Below are 19,673 nucleotides of genomic sequence, written 5' to 3'. Positions count from 1 at the left end.
AACACTACTTTTTGTATAACCAGAGGAAAGGGAGAAAGTCTCCTTTCTACTACTGATATATATCACATACATGTGTATATACGTATATACACATATGAGTGTAGTAGATATATATGTGTGTGTATACATGTATGATATATATGATGTATATGTATGATATTATTGTCTATCTGACACTGTTGTTGTGAGATACTAGGTAATGCATGTAGAATTTATAGCTTGGTACCTGCAGTAGAGCAGCCCTCAACAGTATTAGCTATTAATAATAAGGAAGAGTTGGCTACATTTATTGTATTCATCAGCATAACCAAGCTATGCTGCAATGCAAATAACACCCCAATCTCAATTCATAACACAAACAAAACGTTTCTTACTTATGCTAATGTCCAATGTGGGACAGCAAGGGCTCAGGCTACTGATGGAGGGTCAGCTATCTTGTAGCTGTACCATATATGATCCTGACCTCTTTGGTTGCTGTAAGAGGGCAAGAGAGTAAAGGAGCAGGAAACTTAGTGTTTCAGGCCAGAGGTAACATGTGACTCCTTCTCACAACCCATTGGCCAGATCCAGTGTTCTGTGCCCCTGTGTACTGCAGTGGGGCTAGGAAATGTTGTAGCGCCTATGGCATTCAGTGAGTAGTAAACACCTCAGCCACAATCCCTGTAGCCAAATGGTATCAGCCTGTGGAGTCACCTCCCTCAAGTTGGAGAAGGCAGAGAGTTCAAAAGGGTATAATTTTATGACTCATTTGATTCCCCCGTCATCCATGGCCTACCACTCATATACTTCTCAGGAAATCATGTTGATATACAGAAGTCAGCATGTACAACTCTTGGCAATTTCCCCTATTAATTCTAGTTGATACTCATTTCTGGAGCATTTTGTGTCAACTAAAAATTGAGGCATGTATGAATAAGAAAGACATTTGATGGATTATGCTTTTTACTTCCTTTTTTGACAGCATTCAACAAAACTTCCAAGGCTTTTTTTTTTTTTTTTTTTTTTTAGTTTCATTAAAATGCAACTGTCATCACTGTATACTTCTCTATTTGGAATCAGATAAACAGGCATGTCTCCACTTTGAAAACTCCACTATGAAGTCAAATAAGCATCCAAATTCACAAATCAGATTCTAATGGCTTTTTGGATTTCTGACTTTTTGTAGTACAGAGCCAGGATATATGAACTAAGAATACATACATCCAAAGCCAGGGATTTTTATTTTAAAAGAATACTTTCTCTCAGCCTATGGCCTACCTTCTTTAAATTTTAAAGAAAAGAAAAGGCAAAAAATAGTAAAAAGAATCCAACCAAAAAAAAAATCAATTAACAAAAATAAAGAGTCTGTTCCAAAAAAAATCCAAATTTTCAACATTGAAAAGACAATGAACTCCACTATTAAAAGTGAAAGTAAAACAATAAAATGTATTTATTTATTTTGCCTATTAGATTGGCAATGATTAAAAAACTGCCCAGTCTAGTTAGCAGGAGACATAAGCACATTTATTCACAGTTTGTGGGAATTTAAAAAGGCACGCCCTTTTAAAAAGGGAAATTGGCAATACAAATTATATATATATATATATATAATTGAATTAATTGGGGTGACATTGGTTCAGAAAACCATACAGGTTTCAAGTGTACAACTCAACAAAACATCCTCTGCACACTGCATTGTGCGCCCATCACCCAAAGCAAAGTCTCTTTCTGTCCCCATTTATCCCCACTTTGCCCACCTCCACCTACCCCCATCTACATCTCCATTTCCTTCTGGCTATCACCACACTGTGGTCTGTGTCTATGTTATATATATATATTTTTTGGGGGGGGAGCATAATCCCTTCACCTTCTTTCATCCAGCTACCTAACACCCCTCCCTTCTGACAGCCGTCAGTCTGTTCCATGTATCCATGCCTGTTTCTGTTTTGTTCATCAGTTTATTTTGGTCATTAGATTCCACATATAAGTGAGATCATATGGTATTTGTCTTTCTCTGTCTGGCTTATTTCAGTTAGCATAATAATCTCCAGGTCCATCCATGCTATTGCAAAAGGTAAGATTTCTTTTTTCATTTTACGGCCAAGTAGTATTTCATTGTGTAAATGTACCACAGCTTTTTTATCCACTCATCTACTGATGGGCACTTGGGCTGTTTCCAGATCTAGGCTATTGTAAATAATGCTGCAATGAACATATGGATGCATGTATTCTTTCAAATCACTGTTTCAGGTTTCTTCAGATATATTCCCAGAATTGGGATTGCTGGGTCATAAAGCAGTTCCATTTTTAATTTTTTGAGGAAACTCCATACTGTTTTCCACAGTGTCTGCACCAACCTGCATTCGCACCAACAGTGCAAAAGCATTCCCCTTTCTCCATATCCTCACCAGCACTTGTTGTTTGTTGATTTATTGATGATAGCCATTCTGATGGGCGAAGAGATATCTCATTTTGGTTTTAATTTGCAAAACTCTTGACGATTAGTGACATGAAGCACCATATGTCTATTGGTCATCTGTATGTCCTCTTTGGAGAAGTGTCTATTCAGGTCCTGTGCCCATTTTTTAATTGAGTTGTTTGTCTTCTTGGTGTGGAGTTGTATAAGTTCTTTATATATTTTGGAAATTAACCCTTTATCGAATGTATCATTGGTGAATATGTTCTCCCATTCAGTGGGTTCCCTTTTCATTTTGTTGATGGTTTCTTTTGCTGTGCAAAAGATTTTTAATTTGATGTAGTGACCCATTTTGTTTATTTTTCCTTTGTTTCCCTTGCCCTAGGAGATATATTGGCAAAAAACAGTGCTACAAGAAATTTCTGAAATTTTACTGCCTATGTTTTCTTCTACGATTTTTATGGTTTTGCAACTTACATTTAAGTCTTTAATGACTCAAAGTCATAATGACTCAAAATGTAACTTACATTTTGAGTTTATTATTGTGTATGGTGTAAGCTAAGGATCTAGTTTTATTTTTTGCATGTATTTGTCCTATTTTCCCAACACCATTTATTAAAGAGACTGTCTTCACCTCATCATATGTTCTTGCGTCCTCTGTCAAATATTAATTGACTATAAAGGTGTGGATTTATTTCTGTGCTCTCTGTTTTGTTCCATTGATCTATGTGTCTGTTCATGTGCCAATACCATAGTTTTGATTACTATGGCCCCTTAGTATAGTTTGATATCTGGTAGTGTGATAGCTCCAACTTTGTTCTTCTTTCTCAAGATTGCTGAGGACATTTGGGGTCTTTTTTGTTTCCACATAAATTTTTTGAATATTTTTTTCTAAATCTGTGAGATATGCCATTAGTATTTTAATAAAAATTGTATTGAAGTTGTAGATTGCTCTGGGTAGCACGGATATTTTAATGATGTTAATTTTCCCTATCCATGAACATGGTGTATATTCCACTTATTTGTATCTTCCTCAATTTTTTTCTTCAGTATCTTATAATTTTCCAACTACAGGCCTTTTACCTCCCTGGTTAAATTTATTCCTAGGTACCTTATACTTTTTGGTTGCAATAGGAAATGGGATTATCTTCTTACTTTCTCTGTGATAGTTCATTGTTGGCATATAAAAATGCCACCTATTTCTGAATATTAATTTTGTATCCTGCTACTTTGCCAAATTCATGTATTAGAGCAAATAATTTTTTGGTGGAGACTTTAGGGTTTTCTATATACAATATCATGTCACCTGTGAATAATGACAGTTTTACTTCCTCTAATTCCAATTTATATGGCTTTTATTTCTTCTTCTCATCTGACTGCTGTGGTCAGTACTCTGTTGAATAAGAGTTAGATTGTTTTGAGATTTTTCTTGCTTCTTGAGGTAGGCCTGTAATGCTATGAACTTCCCTCTTAAGACTGCTTTTGCTGTGTCCCATAGATTATTGGTCATTGTGTGTTCATTTTCATTTATTTTCAGGTAATTTTTGATTTCTTCCTTGATCTCATTGTTAACCCATTCATTGTTTAATAAGATGTTGTTTAGCCTCCATGTATTTGAAAGTTTTCCAGGTTGTTTTATTGTAATTGATTTCTAGTTTCATACCATTGTGGTCAGAGAAGACAGTCGATATGATTTCAAACTTCTTAAATTTATGAAGACTTTTTTGGTGTCCTAACATGTGGTCTATCTTTGAGACTGTTTTATGTGCACTTGAGAAGAATGTATGTTCTGCTACTTTGAGATGAAGTGTTCTGTAAATATCAATTAATTCTATCCAATCCAGTGTGCCAGTTAAGTTCACTGTTGCCTTGTTGATTTCTTTTGTCTGGAATATTTATCCATTGATATCAGTGGGGTGTTAAAATCCCCTACTATAACTATATTGCTGTCAATCTCTCCCTTGATGTCCACCAAGATTTTCCTTATATATTTAGGTGCTCCTATGTTGGATGCATACATGTTTATAACAGTTATATTCTCTTTAGTATTATGTAGTGACCTTCTTTGTCTCCTGTTATGGCCTTAGTTTTAGGTCTATTTTGTCTGATATAAGTATTGTGGGGTAGCATGATTTAGAATTCTGGCTTTACCACTTATTACCTGAGTAATCCAGGAAAGTTGTTTACTCTTTGCCTCTAAATTCTCATTTGTTAAATTGCAATAATAACTCCTAAGTTGCAGGATTGTGTGGTTTAAATAAGATCATGTGCATAAAATCAGTAGTGCCTAGATTTCAGTAAGCTCTTTACATATTATTTTTCCTTATAATTTTAGTTCCCACTCTTTGTTTTATAGTCTGTGTTTTTAAAAGTATATTATTTTGTACATACTCCTTTAATGACACTGGAGGCAGCCCTGCAGTTAGACTTGGTACATCTAGATGGAGCCAGATTAATAGCTTTCTTGTGCTCCAGCATTCCAGCATTCCATGATGCAGCTGTGTCTCTCTCACAGTGAAAAAAGCTGTGGAGGAGACATTTGGAAAAATCTATGTACATTTTACTTTGTGCGAAATACCATATGAATTGGGAGGGAGTGAGGGAGGACTTAATGACTGTTCAGACCCCCAAATAAATGGTCTGACTGTTCAGTAATTGTATGTCTGTGAACAGAAGGTCCCTTTCACATTCTGCTGGTAGCCATTGCCATTTTGTGGCTGGCAACCAGGCTTGAAGACTCTCTAAGTATATTTTGAGCTATTTTTTATGTGTGCTTTCCCATGGGTGACTTTTTCCTAACAGGGCCTCTTGGCTATATTCTGTGCCATTTATTACCATTCACTGAAAATTTCACCTTTGATCCCAACTGTGGGATTTTGTTTTTTCTTTCTCCTCCTCTTAGAATGCTAAGCTCATTGGGTTTCTTTGGCATAAAGTTAAAAACAGAAAATAAATGCACTTGAAGGCATATCAGTAAGTTTTCTGACAAACAGATGACATCCTCCTATTAGGATAATTTGAGAGTGGTTTACTTATAAAGGAACTAATTTCAGAAGGTTGGAAGGGGATTGGGGCAGCAACAAGGCATTGTGGAAGGACTCGGGATTAACACCAGTGGAGCAGTTACTATCCCTTGGCTCAAAGAGACGAAGGGATGAAGAGTTTATTAGAACATGGAAGGAGAGAGAGAGAGAGATGTGCAGTGTAGGCCACCCTGAGAGGAACAGTGAATTTCTGTTGAACAACAGCCAACCCCAGATGACTTCATGGGAAACCATTAGAATAAGTATTCTGAATTCACTATTCCCTCCATTCTCCAGCTGGGATTCCAATGGCCAAATCCCACCAGAAGCTAGAAGATATGAGAGCTCATTGAGGTAGCCCATATAAATCAGCTTCCCTAGGTAGATATCTAGCACTGAAACTATCAGGTAGTGCACGGAATCAGTGGAAATAATAGAGAATAAGGCTCATAAAAAATGCAGAGCTTGAGAAAGGCTACCCAGCAGGAACAATCTGGCTAGGACACTACTGCTGGATGCAGCCACTGCTTTCACCATGCTTCTAACCTCATTGTCCCGTCATCTTTTGGTCACATTCTCAAGAGCAAAGTCCTGCGGTGAAGGGAACATCCAATTGGCTGAGGCTAGTTCACCTACTAGTTTGCCCTCTTTGCCAAGGTCTGGAAACAGAGACTATTGCCTTTGGCTTCCCTGGTGGAACTGGGCCTTCTTTCAAGACTCACACATTTGAGGATTTGTCAATATTAAGAAAGAGTTCAGAAACAAGGCAGGTCAAATATATGGTAATGAAAGGAAACTAGATTTTTGGTGGTGAGCACACAATAGAGTATAGAGATATCAATTTATAATGCTGCACACCTAAAACATATAATGTTATTAACCATTGTTACATCAATAAAAACAATTTAAAAAACAAGGCAGTTCTCTCTCTTCTAAAAAAGACAAATCTCCACTAACAGATGACTGCCTAAATTTCCTTTATTACTGTGCAACAATAAGATTGCTAGATAAGAGTAGAGATTTTTTTTTTTAATTTCCAGTTCTCTCTTTCCCTCATTTCCTTCCTCCATTTCCCGTTCTTAGGAAGATCCCTTTATCTCTCTAGATCTTTATACAAGAGAGCAGGACTAAGATCCTCAAATCTACTTGAGAGTTCAAATGCTAGGAAGCCAAAAATATATATAAGCCCACCCAATAAAATGCCCTAATCAAAGTTTTCCTGGCAGAACACCTACCTATTAGACTGTTAATACCTAAACTTTTAGGTATTAAAAGTTTACTGAACTAGTAAACTTTTTACTAGTAAACTTTTAAACTAGTAAACTAGTTTACCTAAACTCACTGAACATTTCTATCAATACAATGTTGGTATTTTTCAGCTCCTATTTATATGGGAAACATCTACATTTATGTTCCTAAAATGCAGTATAACATTTTTATAATGGATAGAGTAATAAATGAGAGAGACATAAGAGATTCTTACACATGGTGTCTCTTTTCATGTTCATTCACAAGGGAGATCGACATTCTCACTCTTGGAGAAGTTCACTTACATTTTTCTTGAAAATTCCTTGTCTCCAGTCTTTAATCTTGTTCCTTCTGTGTCCCTAATCATCTGGCCAGGCCACTAACCATTGTTCATGACTTGGTTTAGATCCATGCATCAGGTCTTCTCTCTCTCCTGGTAAAATGCCAGTGAAGGGTACTGCTTAAAGTTTTTTCCACTCGGAGCATTTCCTTCTTCACCCCTCAAATTCAATATAGCTGTTCAATCTGCAATGAGTCTTGAATTGTTGGACCCAGACCAATCTAAAATTACATTTCTCATCTTTGATCAAGCATCCTTTTATTGTGCTCCCATACAGACATCCCAGAATTTTTCCAATATAAAGTAGAAATCCAGGACTTCTTTGATCTTCTCTGGCTTTTGACTTTGTCATTGCTACCCCCGTCCCAGGGTCATGTGGAAATCAGACAATCTTGAAAACTGGTGGAGAGGGGAGGAGGATGAAGAGAACTGGCTTCATCTTGCAAGGTAACTCCTTCAGGTAAAAGAGCATCTTCACCTAAGGGAAGAACAGTTTCATCAGAGAAGCTAGGAGAGATTTCTGGAGCTTGGCAAGGGAGATTCAATGAGAATTAAGGGTTCAGCATTCTTAGGGTCCTCTGAATCCTCTCATATATTGCCATGTCAATTTTTTCAGCTTTTAGCCTAACCCAGATAATGCCACAATATGCACCTAAGAAACCTGCCAGGATGTGAATACCACTGATATTGTAATTCATCGGCACACAGGATCAAACTAAAGTCTGAATTTATCTTTGACCATCTCAGATCTGCTGAGGTAGATGACTGTAGGGTAACTGGAGGCAGTCTGGCTTCCTCACCCAGGTGTCTGGGTAACTAAGGGGAGCAGTGATCCCATAACCCTGAATGGGCCTAATAAGTAGTGTTCTCATAGCCTTGAGACTGGGCCCAATAAACTGTTCCCATAACATGAAGTGGGCTCTCATGCACAGAAGTATGCTATGTTATGTAATTTATGGCTTGAAGCCAGCTTTGTTTGTTCCAGTATTTAAAAAGGGGCTAGGGGCTCCCTGCTGGGCGCCACACTGGGGAGCAAGGGCCACAATGTGTGCCACACAGAGACATGCAGGGGGACATGCGGCTTGCAGCATGCGTGGCTCACCACCCTTGAAAAAAAGCATGCCAGACATCCCAGTGGCTCTGTGAATATTCTTCCATCTGCACAAATACCATGAACCTGTCAGGCCTTGAATGGTTGCAGCACAATGATTTTTTTTTTTTTTTTTACCATTTAGCTATTCATTACAAGAAACAGCTAACTCATTGGATGTCACTGAACTCCTCATGCCCTTCACACTATTCTCCTTAAATCATACTCTCAATCAGCATTCCAGGTGACCATAAGCAATTGTTCAATCAGCTATTTCACCACTGTATTTCTAAGAGGGCATTTTAATGTCGGTCAACCAATCCCTGGTTTTATCACTTTTTCTTGAAAGTCAGTTGCCTGCAGTTCATTTTGTTGTACCAATTTCTGAATCAGTCAGAGTTTTTTAGGAAAAAATGATTAGTGTGAAGCCATCAAGGAATGTAATGATTTAACAGAAAATCTGGAAAGGAATGCTTAGTCAAAGAGGAGAAAGTAGGGAGACAATGCAGCAGGAGATTGTGTTAGGATGTTGCTGCTGACTTAGTCCACAGCCACCACTGGGGCTAATCACCATGACACAATCAGAAATACTGGTCAACCACAGCACTGTGCATCTCATTTCACTGACTTTTTCTTTAGTCCTTCAAGATTCAAAGCCCCAGTTGAGAGCATGTGCTGGATCATGTGCCCATGACCTGGTTGTGAAGGAGGTGAAGAGAGGGAGGGAAGATTTGTATACTAAGATGCTACACTAATAGTCACAAAATGAGAACTGGAGGGAGTTCTGGATACTGTGCCATGAAATACCCCCTCTGTTTTCTGTCAATAAGTAACGGAAAGAGCTCTCACTGCAAGTCCAGAAGCCTTTTTCTATTTTTCTATTTCTCACTCACTTGCATGCTCGCTCTCTCTCTCTCTCTCTCTCTCTCTCTCTCTCTGCCTCATTTTGAGAAAGTCACTGTATTTCCCTGGTCCTCTGGAGGAGAGAGTTGGACTAAGATATTCAGGGTCTATGTCTAACACTATATGATCTCAGACCTCTCAAGAATTTAGTAAAGAAGGTACTATACTTACATTAAAAGCTTACTAAATGCATATTCTAAGATCTTTCCTTTTCTCTAATGAATACTATTAAATCATTATTTTGACCCAGGTTCTCTATATGAAACTTCTACATATGTCAGCAAGTCATAGATGTGGCATTCCTCCCATATTAAATATTGAAGCACATTAACCTTAATTGCCTTTTGACAGTTCATGTTGACTTTAATGGCTTTCTCAGTAACCCCCCCTCCCCAATGTTAAAATGCATATAAAAATCAAGGTGAACCTTAGGAAGAACAGTGATAAAGGAAGTTAATATTCCAGGATGCCTTAGGGTCTTATCAGAGTTGGTGCATCAGTTTTATTTTAAATCTCTTATCTACCTAATTATTTCACCACTTCGATTAAATGAAGCTAAAATTGGTATTGATGAAAAGAGAAAGCACAATCAAAGAAGCAGATAAGCAAATAATTGAATGCAAATAACTCTTAATTATACTCACTTAATAAAGTTAAGGAATAGTGTCAGGTGCCATCATTACTTTGTCAAATCAGAGAGCACTGTCGGGATGAAAAAAATAACACAGAATTGTGGTCAATTTCAAAATTGTTGAACACTTCTATGTGAGTTTGGTTTTAAAACTATACCCTAAATCCTGGGTTGTAAATATGATCAGATCCTCTAATAGAAACCCAATTCTGACTTCTTGTTAAGATGGTGGCATAGGTAAACACAGCTCACCTCCTCACACAAGCATGTCCAAATTCCAACAAAAAATATAGAACAACCATGCTCAGAACCATCAGAAATCTAGTTGAATAGAAGTCAGACAACTGTAGAATTAAGGAATCCACATCCATCCAGACTGGTAGGAGGGGCAGAGATGCAAAATGGGCTGGCCCCACATCCTTATGTGGTGGATAAAAATTTGGGAGGGGTATCTTCGGAGCAAGGAGTCCCAGCCTCACATCAGGCCCCCCAGCCCAGGGCTCCAGTGCCATGAAGATAAGCCCCGTAACTTCTTTTTTGTTTGTTTGTTTTTTCTTTTTTATTGTTGTTCAAGTACAGTTGTCTGCATTTCCCCCCCATCCCAGCTATCCCCACCTCCCTCCCCTAATCCCATCCCCCCTTTGTTTTGTCCATGTGTCCTTTATAGTTGTTCCTGAAAACGCTTCCTCCTATTCCCCCCATTATCCCCTCCCACCTTTTTGACCAGGCAATTCCACTGCTGGGGTTATATCCTAAGAACCCCGAAACACCAATCCAAAAGAACCTATGCACCCCAGTGTTCATAACAGCACAATTTACAATAGCCAAGTGCTGGAAGCCCCATAACTTCTGACTGCAATAACCAGTGGGGATTGAGTCAGTGGAAGAAACTTCTGGAGTTCCAAGCAGTTCCTCTTAAAGAATCCACACATGGAGTTACTCAGACTCACTCCCTCTGAGCTCCAGCACCAGGGTAGCACCTTGAAAGGCACCAGTGGCTTACAAGGAGAAACTGAAATGTCTGACATCAAGGCAAGTGCTCAGGGACAGCTTTCTCCCAGACAGAAATGTGGGCAAAGGCCAATGTCCCTCTTCTGAACCCTCCCACAACAGAGCCACAGAGCCGGCAGGCTGGTGCCATATCTGAGACTCCATCAACCTGGCTAACACTATTTGCCTGACACTGGAGATCCCCAGAGACTCTGTCCCAATCAATTTATGGGTCACCCAAGGTGCTTTTCCATATAAATGACTGGTCTTGGCTCATGCTTCACAACATCCTAAATACTCTCAAAAAAGCAACAGCCAGCCTCAGAGCCCCCGCCCCCATACCTCTTGCTAAGTGGCCTCAGATGTGGCACAAGCAGCAACCAGCCTAAATTCACAGCTTGCTTCGCCGGGAAATCTCCAAGCCCAGAGCAAGTAGCAGCCATCTCAGATTGATTTATAGCTCAGGCAGGGTGCCCCCAGGCAAAACACAGATGGGGGCTCACTTTGGCCTGCACCACCCAGGAAACTCCAGGGCTTGTGCACCCAGTGGACAGCTACAGACCACGTCAGAGTACCTCCACCCTGCCCCTGCACAGCTGATCCTCCATGCAAGGCAGGGTTTGGCGGTCAGTGGTCACAGCCAGTCCTTGTAGGTGACTTGTCTGTGTAAATCCTTCCCATTGATCTGCCAACAGCAACCAAGGCCCAACTACCAGAGGAGGGTATACTTAGCTGACATGAAGGGTATACCTCAAGTACCCTGCTTGGGGGATAGGAGAGGCTGTGCCAATGGACCCTACAGGACACCTACATTAGACTACACTATCAAGACATGGAATCATAGCATCTCTACCTAGTACATAGAAACAAACAGAGATGCTGCCAAAACAGGGAGACAAGAAACATGGCCCAAAATGAAAGAACCAATCAAAACTCCAGAAAAAGAGCTAAACAAAAGAGAGATAAGCAATCTATCAGAGGCAGTGTTGAAAACACTGGTTATAAGGATGCTCAAGGAACTTAGTGAGGACCTCAACAGCATAAAAAAGATCCAGTCAAAGAAAGAGGCCCATTCCAAGGGTCATCATAGTTAAAACACCACAGGTTAAACATAAAGACAGAACCTTAATAGCAGCAAGAGTAAAGCAGTTACCTTCAGTGGAATTCCCATAACACTGTCAGGTGATTTCTGAATAGAAACTACAGGCTAGAAGAGATTGACGAGAAATATTCAAAATCATGAAAAGCGGGGACCCACAGCCAGGATTGCTCTAACCAGCAAAGATATAGTTTAGAATCAAAAGGCAGATAAAGAGCTTCCCAGACAAGAAAAAACTAAAGGAGTTCATCATCACCAAACCATTATTATTTAAAATGTTAAAGGGACTTACTTAAGAAAAAGAAGATCAAAACTATGAACAATAAAATGACAATAAATACATATCTATCAACAACTGAATCTTAAAAACAAACTAAGCAAACAAGTAGAACAGAGACATAATCATGGATACAGAGAATGTTTTCATCAGGGTCAGATGGGAGGGGCATGTAGGGGAATGAGTGAAGAGGTGAGGGGAGTAAGAAGTACAATCAGGCCCAGGCTGGTGTGGCACAGTTGATTGAGTGCCAGACTTTGAATCAAATGCTCTCCAGTTCAATTCCTAGTCAGGGCACATGCCTGGGTTCCAGGCCAGGTCCCCAGTGGGTGGTGGGGGGCATGTGAAAGGCAACCACACATTGATGTTTCCCTCTCTTTCTCTCTTACCCTCTCTCTAAAAATAAATAAATAATGTATTTTTTAAAAGTACAATCAGATAGTTACAGAATAGCCATGGGGATGTAAAGTACAATATAGGAAATGAAGTAGCCAAAGAACCTATACACATGACCCATCTGCATGAGCAATGGTGGGGCACTGTCTGAGGGAGTGGGGGGCTGCTGGGAGGAAGGGGGCAAAGGGGAAAAATTGGGATGACTGTAAAAAAAAAAAAAGAAACCCAATTCTTTGCATCCCTCCATATGTCTTTTATAGATTTTAAAAAAGATTTTATTTATTTATTTTTAGACAGAGTGGAAGGGAGAAAGAGAGGGAGAGAAACATCAATGTGTGGCTGCCTCTCTCATACTTCCCCCACTGGGGACCTGGCTGCAACCCAGGCATGTGCCCTGACTGGGAATCGAACCGGCGACCCTTTGGTTCACAGGTAGTGCTCAATCCACTGAGCCACACCAGCCAGGGCCATATGTCTTAATCATTTGTAAAATCTTACTAACATCCTCAGGCTTTCCCAACCACAAAGAATAGGTGGGCTTCCAGGTATGGCAGTTACACCCAGCAAGTTTAAAATGCTGTCCCATTTGCAATTATAATAGGAAAACTAACAAATAGCTTTTAATTTAAGTTGATCAGAAAGTTTTTTCTAAACTCAATAATGCATTTATACTTTTCCCCCTACCTAACGCAAGGTTACCTGGGTTATTTATTCTCCCTGTCCACAGTCCTGCTGCTATGACTCATGATGCGTAAAAACAAACACCTGGTAGTGATTTAAAGTGTTTTGTGCAGAAGAAATAGGAATGGCATATTCATTGCAGAAAAAGATCTTGTGGGTGAAGAGTCAGTGATGTCATTAGAAACTGAAGGTGATCATGATGAGTTATTCTCTCATGGATTCACAAAATGTATTGCTGATGTCTCCAGAGTAATTTTGTTTTCAATTGATCAGGGTTACCTACTTTAGAAAATGACTGGATTGCCCTGGCCAGTGTGGCTTAGTTGTTTGTAGCACCATCCCCTGAGCAAAGGGGCACATACATAAGTTGCAGGTTTGATCCTCGGTCCGGACACATACAGGAGGTAACTGATGTATGCTTCTCTCTCACATCGATGTTTCTCTCTCTTCCCTCCTCTCTCCCTTCCTCTACCCCTAAAAGCAATAAAAAAAGTCCTTGGGTGAGGATCAAATAAAAATGGAAAAAGAAAATGACTGGATTGTTTTCATGTCCCTCATTGCTTTGAACAAACAGGCTGCAACTGTAAATTTTAACTGTCATAAAGAGTAGTGGCCATGATAGCAAATATATTTTATGATCTATTTTTATTATACTATTTCCTTATACTGGAAGGCAATAATGACACATGACATCTATAGAGTCCTTTGTATTTTCAAAGCACTTAGCGATCATTAATTACTTTATCTCGTTTCCAGCTCAAATAAGATAGGTTGGTTAGCATGTCAGGGTTACAGAAGGAAAATAGTAGCAGACAAAAGATTAGAAACTTAAAAAGTTAGACAGTTGAAGTACTGATAACAAAGTCCCTGGTTTTCCCATCATTTAGGGGGAAAAGGAAAATGAGAGGAAAAAAAAACATTATGGGTCCTCATTGAGAAACATTTTTTTCTTATTTTTGATTAGTTTAGAGCAGCAATTTTCAACCAGTTGTGATGCAAGAGGCACACTTGTGTGCCACAAGAATTTTTAAAACATGCAATAGCTGACTATTTAGTCAGGGGCACTGACCATTTCCCACTTAGATTGTCAAGTAAATAAAATGACAACAGCCAACACAACAATAGCTGTTTGATGTGAAAATTATACCTATTTTTTGTCAGTTCGGCAGAAAATTTACTTTTTGGGGGTGTGCCGCAGAATTTTAGTAATTAGTTTATGTGAGCCATGAGATGAAAAAGGTTGAAAATCACTGGTTTAGAGAACAATGATGGGGAAAAAAAGCAGGGCACCTGAACACTTTTATTTCTGGAAAAGTGACTATAATAAGCCAACAACTACCTGGGATGGGGTTGGGGTTCTCATTACTGATGCTAGTAACTAAGAAAAGCTTTAAGAAAAGTAACTAAGTAACATTTACTGAACACTGAGCCAGGTACTGTGCCACAGTATTCTTATTCATGATCACATTTCATCTTCACAGTAAAGCCATGAGATAGCTGCTATAAGAAAAGCCACAAGAGGAAACTGGGGCTTAAAGAGGTGGATGAATTTGCTCACAATAAATAGATCTTCAACCTTAATTGACTCCCCAAATCCTTGGGTTAATTTTCTTATATGTCTTCCAGGTGATTAGCTTATTCTTTGATGGTACTACACTGGGTAACAATTGAGGGTGATCTGGGAGTCCATCATTAACACCCAAGGAGTTAATGATCAACTCCTTGTTCCTCTGGAAGAAAAGATGCTGAACTCCCGTTGAAGAATTCTGGAGGATGAAATTGGTAATCATGAGTGTCCAATCTCCATGATGCAGAGTCCAAAGAGTCAACAAAGCTCCAGGAAATGGGCTTGTTTCTCTCTTGTTTTGGGACACAATTCTCATAGTCTATATTCTGGGCCCTGGGCAGGTTCCATGCTCACAGTCCACAGAATTGTTTGTCACCGTTTGTTAAGAGAAGAAGGCTGTGTCTAGATAGTAGCTTAAGATGAGGACAAAAGACTTAGCAGATGAGGCCTAATAAAACAATCCTGAACAGATCAAGAGGACTTTCCAATTGGTGTCTTGCCAGAGGCACCAACCACAAAGATGATTGAAGGTATCTTCAAGAACAAGAAATGGGCAGGGAGGGAATTCACCAAGCAGTGATTTTAAGAACGTCAGGATATGTGTGCTGGGCTCAAGGGGAGAATATTGTCATGGACATTAGTATTGAGACAGTGCTTCTGGACAAGCCCTGGGCAGTAGGAAGCAATGACAATAGCCTCACAGGGTTTCCGTATCATTCAGATTCTAAAATTATCTGGCAATACTAAGGGGCATCAGGGATGATCATTGAGACACTGGTGAACCTTGAAACTCTGTGAGCTCCCTGTTTGCTTAATGCCTGATAACCTTTGGTCAGCTAATAAATCACCTTTATGCACAGCTTGACCTCTGTGCTTCCCAGGGGAGGAATTGGAATCAGCCTATGGGGGAAGAGATGTCTCTAGAATTCTGGATGGGAGCTTGAGCAAATAAAAGGGCACCATGAAAGAAAACATCACCTTTTGCACCTCATCTGGCTCTGACACTAAAGTTTAGATCATTAACCATATTTATCCTTTTCCTACTTCATAAATTGTGTGTATATTTCCTAGTCTTGTCTTATAATGCCAAAATTTACCAGATCACAAAATAAAAAGCACCATGTATGAAAACTTGAGATTTTTGTCCCTAACTAAGCTCTGGAAAAGTCTAGGCTCTACTTAAAATCGATAACTGCCAGAGTAAATGTTTAACAGAAGAGTGACTTCAACAAAAATGTGGTTTTTATATGACAAGAGAAGAGAGATTGCATTTGAATTTGATGATCAGCATTTTATGGTTTTATTCAGAATTTCGGCCTTCATGTAAGACTCTGTTTTACCTTCTTCAAATGCCTCAAATGAAAGGGTATGGTAGAAAAAAAGGTCCAGAAGGGTTTTACAAAGTCCCATTACCATCTGTTAATTAAAAATTAATTTTCAGATTATCTGTAAACTGGAGTTCTGTGGGTGACATATGTACAAGTGGAGAGGAAATTAGTAGCCAACTCATGGGTGATTTACTTTACTATCATAATTCTAACTTATTTCCTTTTGCCAATTTCCATGCAGATCCAAGACACATAATAATACATCTTTACAATAAGATACAAGTTTACAGTTTCTGAAGCAGTCCAAGGACATTAACACAAAATAATTTTGTGGATTCTTCAGCAAATTTTATATGACGTAGGATATAAAAGGCTCTTAAACAAAGGAAAATTGGACATCCATATGTCCTCACAAAAAAAATCTCAACCTAAACCTATACTTTGAACAAACTTAATATCAATCTTGTAAGGCTATAAAACTTTTAGAAAACATAGCACAAAGTCATTGTGACCTTTGTTAGGCAAAGAGTTCATAGATATAGCATTAACATTGTAATCCATAAAAAGAAAAAGTGGTAAGTTGAACTTGATCAAAATTAAAACCTTTGCTCTACAAAAGCCACTATCAAGAGAATGAAAAGACAAGCTACAGACTGGGAGACAATATTTACAAATTCCACATCTAAAAATGGTCTTGTATCTACAATATATAAAGAACTCTCAAAATTAAACAATAAAACAGCTCAGTTAAAAATAAATTTGTCAAAAGATTTAACAGATACTTCACCAAAGAAGATACATGAATGGCGAATAAGCACAAAGAAAGATGCTTAAAATCATTAGCCTTAAAGGAAATGCAAACTAAAACCACAATTAGAAATGACTGCATACCTATCTGGATGGCAACAATGAAAAATGTTGATAATTCCAAGTGCTAACAAGGATTCTGAGCAACTGGAGCCCTCATGTATTCCTAGGAAAACAGTAAAATGATATGGCCACTCTGGAAAATATTTTGACAGTTTCTTCTAAAGTTAAACATATATCTAACATATAATCCAGCCTGAAAAATTAAAAAGAAAATATATCAATACATTCATTTAACCAAAATATAAAAGATAAAGGAGAGAATAAGAATATTGTTTCCATTTACAGATAAGGAAACTGACTTGCCCAAGGTTATTCAATGAATAAATAATAGGTCCTGAACTAGAAACACAACTTTGAAAGACATCATTCTCTACCTGTTACATGACAAATAAACCTTCAAAAACCTAACCTAAATAATGTATCAGTATGCATTTTGTTGCAAGTAACAAAAAATCCAATTCAGAGTGACTTAAAGAAAAAAGACATTTATCATTTTACATAACAAGGTTTCCAGTGGTAAAGAGGGTCATGAGGTTGGTTGACTTTGCAACTAAATGATGTCATACATGACCAGGTTTCTTCCTTCTTCCACTCTGCCAAACCACAGCTTCATTCTAAGGCTACTTCTCTTCATGGTCACAGTATGGCTACTGGTCTCAGACAGGGATATGTGCTTCTTTGTTCATATCCAGTGAAAGATAGATCACCAGCAACAATCTCACAGAGCTTTTATTTAAAGTATGTACTGCATGTAAATGCTATGGTTTCTTAGGGTCTTAAAGACTCCAGACAACCAACTATAAAAAGTATTTATGTAATTAGTAACATTCTGAGATAAGCAGAACTTCTCACTGCAATAACAGCCATATGTCTTATTTGCACAGAGCTCAAATTTGTGATAGATCTTTGGCAGTACCTATGCTGAGGCTCTTAGGCACTGTATCTTCTGTTTGGTTAATATGTTAAAGTTTACCAAGCAATATAATAGCACATTTTATAATACCTTTAGTTGAAGGGATGAGTACTGTGAGGATGTTAGAGGAGTCAAGTGACTTAGACAAGTTCATCATCATTTAGGAATCCAACAAGAGGTCACATTTGAACTTCAAACACTCCTCTCATAATTCTTTCCTTTACATCACATTGATTCCTTCCTCAGTGCTTAGATTTCACTAGGGAGGCACAATAACAATTTCAAAGAAATATTGCAAGTTCATACATGATTTTCGCAAACTTTAAATGTCAGGAAACTCACAATGTTTATATCCCCAGTTTGGCTATTTAGAATTTTAGACACAAATGTGATAGTACAAACTTAAAATCCTAGAGACTCATTAACTCCTCCATCTCCCCTCAACATCTAATCAACTATTCTTCTGATAGGTGGATTCTAATCCCTAAATCTCTCTTGCACCCATTCCGTGTTTTCTTTTTCCACAGCCCCAGTATGTATTCAGGCCATTATACCACAGTAATTTGTGTCTCCTTGTCTCCATTTTCTCCCCGCTGTACTTCTTACACAATGGTGCTGGATTAGTGTTTTCAAAACACAACACAGATACTGACATATGTCCCCTTGTCTGCTCCAGCTCTAAAATTTTAATAATCATCCTTGACTATAGAGTAAATTCTTAATTCCATAATATGGCTTTTTAAATCCCTCAACAATCTGACTCCAATATTCCTTTTCAAATCTTGAAAAAATCCTCTTTTCAGGATGGGGGGTTGTAGTCAGTGGTGTACTGCAGTCAGCTCATGATGGCTTGCAAGAGCCAACCTTATACCTTTCTTCCCAACTCTGTATTAATTGATGTCACTGTGGTACTTAAAGCTGACCATGGCATGGTAGGAACATTTACACCAGACAAATCAGTCAATGCCACAAATCAAAACCTTTTTCCTTTTTTTGAAGAGCTGCTTATTAAAAATTTACCAGCACACCACCAGTTGCAGGGTAATGAAGACTAAATCTGAGAGTGGGGGTTCCTTATGATATGGGGGACAAAGATGTTGATACTGAAAGCCCAGGTACCAAATCAGAGACAAGAAGGGCCAAGAGAAGTGAACAAGAAGGAGAACACTGAAAAATTGTTGATAAGGGAGACCTAGGCAAAGATTGAGCTCCCACAGAAGCAGACATTGTGACAGGGATTTAGTTTATGTGGAAGATGATCCCAGGAAGTACTGGTAGGGGAGTGAGAGAAATGACCCATGAAGGGAAGACAGCTAATAAGGGCACACTGGTGAGCAGGTTTCTACTGTGGGCAATTGAGGCTCAGTCCCACTAGAGACCTTTGGGAGAGTGAGTAAAACACATATCATGGTTGCCCACACAAAGGTGACGAGTATGGGGATTTTATCCTCAGGTAGACAGCCATGGGTTGTTGCATTAAGAAGTGGCAGGTATGTAGGGGAAGACCAAATGCAAAGGGGATATGGATGACACGTAGACACTCATGGTTTTATGTTTTGTATAATTTGTTTGGTGGTAGCATGGCTTCATTTAATGGTCAATAACGGGGTTGATCCACGCTTCCAATTGTGAATCACTTGTCATTACTCCACACACCCTATTTGTTTCTTTCTTTTGGGTCTACTCACAAGTTCCTTCCTTTGCTGTAATATACTTTATAGGTCCCTCCAGTTTGACAATTCCCTAATTCTTCCCAGTTCATGAAGGATTTAGTGCCACCTTCTCCAGGAACCCCATCTAACCCCTACTCCCACCCTCAATGCTGAAAGCTGGATGAGAAGCAAGCCAAGCTGGAGGTCCCATGGGGCCTGAAGCAAGGGAGCAGGGAACAAGTTCCTCCTCCTTGGTTAGAACACATGGGG

The 19,673-nt window shown here is 38.8% G+C and overlaps 1 protein-coding gene across 1 annotated transcript in view; it reads left to right on the top strand.

Annotated features, from left to right (window-relative positions):
* Window positions 1–19,673, top strand: part of OTC (ornithine transcarbamylase) — a 93,864-nt gene that overhangs the window by 2,845 nt on the left and 71,346 nt on the right. The window lies entirely within an intron of this gene.

The sequence above is a fragment of the Desmodus rotundus genome, chromosome X, assembly GCF_022682495.2.
Source record: "Desmodus rotundus isolate HL8 chromosome X, HLdesRot8A.1, whole genome shotgun sequence".
In the NCBI taxonomy this organism is placed as follows: domain Eukaryota; kingdom Metazoa; phylum Chordata; class Mammalia; order Chiroptera; family Phyllostomidae; genus Desmodus; species Desmodus rotundus.
The sequence above is the reverse complement of the archived record's forward strand: the minus strand, read 5'-3'. Positions and strand labels throughout refer to the sequence as shown.